This window comes from Penaeus vannamei, chromosome 14 (assembly GCF_042767895.1).
Source record: "Penaeus vannamei isolate JL-2024 chromosome 14, ASM4276789v1, whole genome shotgun sequence".
NCBI classification, from domain to species: domain Eukaryota; kingdom Metazoa; phylum Arthropoda; class Malacostraca; order Decapoda; family Penaeidae; genus Penaeus; species Penaeus vannamei.
In genome coordinates, this window is record NC_091562.1 from 27239657 (window position 1) to 27242156 (window position 2500).

The window sequence follows — 2500 nt, forward strand, 5'->3', positions numbered from 1 at the left end:
TAACAACAACAACAGTAATACTAATATGAACAGTATAAACAAAATAATTGTAAAAGTAATAACAATAATTGTAGTAATATAAATGATATCACTAATAATCATAATAAGTATAAGAATACGAGAAGCATAAGAACAAGAGAATGACAATAACTAAAGGAAAATAAGGTGATAAAGAAAAATGATCCCAGCAATGACAATAAGAATAGTAATAATAATAATAAAACTGAATGATAATGGAGAATTGACCGACAAGATGACTGAAAATGTAAACAAACATTCTTTAAAGAGCCGCCTAAGTATAATCTTTTTGGTTCTTTTGTGGGTATTTTATGTAAATGATTTCGACCGTGAGAACATGAGAAAGTAAATGATTTAATGGAACTCTTAATGGGGACACAAATTGCTGAGTAATCACTTGACATTAAGAGAGAGTAATTGTTTTGTGAAATGAATGAGCTTGTAGTAAAATCTGTGAATGGATTATACGTCGAAGGACTATGTCTATGTATAGATAGAGAAAGAGATGGATAGATAGATGGTTGGATAAAAGGGGTGGATGTAGATAGATGGTTGGATAATAGAGTAGATAGAATGTTGGATGAGAGGAGTGGGTGTAGACAGATGGTTGGATAAACGGGTAGGATGTAGATAGATGAATGTAGATAAAATTATATGGATTAGATAAATCATTGGGCATACAGACATGTACCTACACGTGTGCGTATATTTGTATAAGCACACTCTTTACCGAAGTAAAAGCTCGTGCACAGAAAATGGAAGAAACCTGCTGAATTTTCTCCATTTTCTTTACAGTTTCCCATTTTCTCAATAAATCATCCGTCGCTCGAAGCTCTTACTTTAACATTTCTCTATCTAGCATCATTTCTTTCTCATTTAAGAAGTAATAGTCATGATGTTAACAATCTCCTTGCCCATTTTAGGATGAAAAGTGAATGCGTTCCGATTCTAAATAACAGTGGGATTCCGACACGTTTCCTAGTTATCTTTTACATTCAGATCCCAAAGAGAGGCGATCGAACACCGTGTGAAAGGATCTCTTTGTGTACTTGGTGGAAGAGAAAGGGAGATCAGGAAATAAGAGAAGGTGTGAGGAAGAGAGGAAGAGAAGGAGAGGGAAGGAGGGAATGAGAAAAAGAAAGAGAAGAAGAAGAAGAGGAAGAAGAAGAGAGAGAGAGAGAGAGAGAGAGAGAGAGAAAGAGAGAGAGGGAGAGGGAGGGAGAAAGAGAGAGAGAGGGGGGGGGAAGACAGACAGAGAGAGAGTAAGAGAGGGGGAAGGAAGGGAGAGCGAGAGAGAAGCAGGCAGATTACCATAAAAGACAGATAGAGCGAAAGGGAAGAAAGATGGAAGATACAGAAAAGCGGGAAGGGGAGATAAAAAAAAATAAGAGATGAGGAAGGGAAGGAGGGAAAGAGAAGAGAAAGGAATCTGGATGGAGAAGTAAAAGAGAGAGTGAGAAAGGGAAAGAGAAAAGGGGAGATGAAGAGAAAGGATGAGATCCTGCGAAACTAAAAGAGAGAGAGAAGGAGGATGTTTTGTGAATTTAAAAGAGAGAGAGAGAGAGGCAGACAGACAGACAAATAGAAGTGGGTAAAAATGTCAAGAACCATGGAAATATATATATATATATATATATATATATATATATATATATATATATATATATATATATATATATATATACATATATATATATATATATATATATATATATATATATATATATATATATATATATATATATATGTGTGTGTGTGTGTGTGTGTGTGTGTGTGTGTGTGTGTGTGTGTGTGTGTGTATGCATATATATATATATATATATATATATATATATGTATATATATATATATATATATATATATATATATATATATCTTTCATGGTTCTTTACATTAACTTTACCCCCCTCTCCCCTTTCTCTTTCCTTTCCTTTCTCTCTCTTTTACTTTTTCATCTCCCTCATTTTCTCTTCCCTATCCCTCCTTCACTCCCTCTTCTCTCTTCCTTTTTATCTCCCCTTTCCGCTTTTCTCTATCTCCCATCTTTCTTCCCTTTAGATCTATCTGTCTTTGATGTAGATATATAGATAATATGTTTATGTGTGTGTTTGTGTGATTTTTCACCTAAATGTCATCTTTAAAAACTTTACTCTTCTTTATTTTGATTCTTATATTTTGAATGTATAAATAAATGAAGAAGGGTAATCCAAAAAAATAATAAAATTTGCATCTTTTATTAGCATCAATACTTATTACGTAAAAAAAGGAAACAAGATACACAATCTACACCTAGATAAATATAAACCAATCGTGAACATAAACTACATCTATCAATGATTAAAACATTTTAATCTCTTTAACATTAACAGGACAGCAACTGGAAAGGTCACATTAATATGGCACTTAATTCATCAGACTAGTATCGTTTATGTGCGGGTCAGTTTCCCTTCGTTATTCATACATCTGACGCATCACAATATTC

General features: G+C 33.3%; 1 protein-coding gene across 1 annotated transcript in view; it reads right to left on the bottom strand.

Moving 5' to 3' along the window:
* Positions 1-2238: 2238 nt before the first annotated feature.
* The window catches only part of LOC113812658 (neurogenic differentiation factor 2), a 1768-nt gene continuing 1506 nt past the window's right edge, over positions 2239-2500 (bottom strand). Inside the window, exon 1 of the mRNA XM_027364576.2 lies at positions 2239-2500. This exon is cut by the window's right edge and continues 1506 nt beyond it. The gene's annotated coding sequence lies outside the window, so the exon portion shown is untranslated.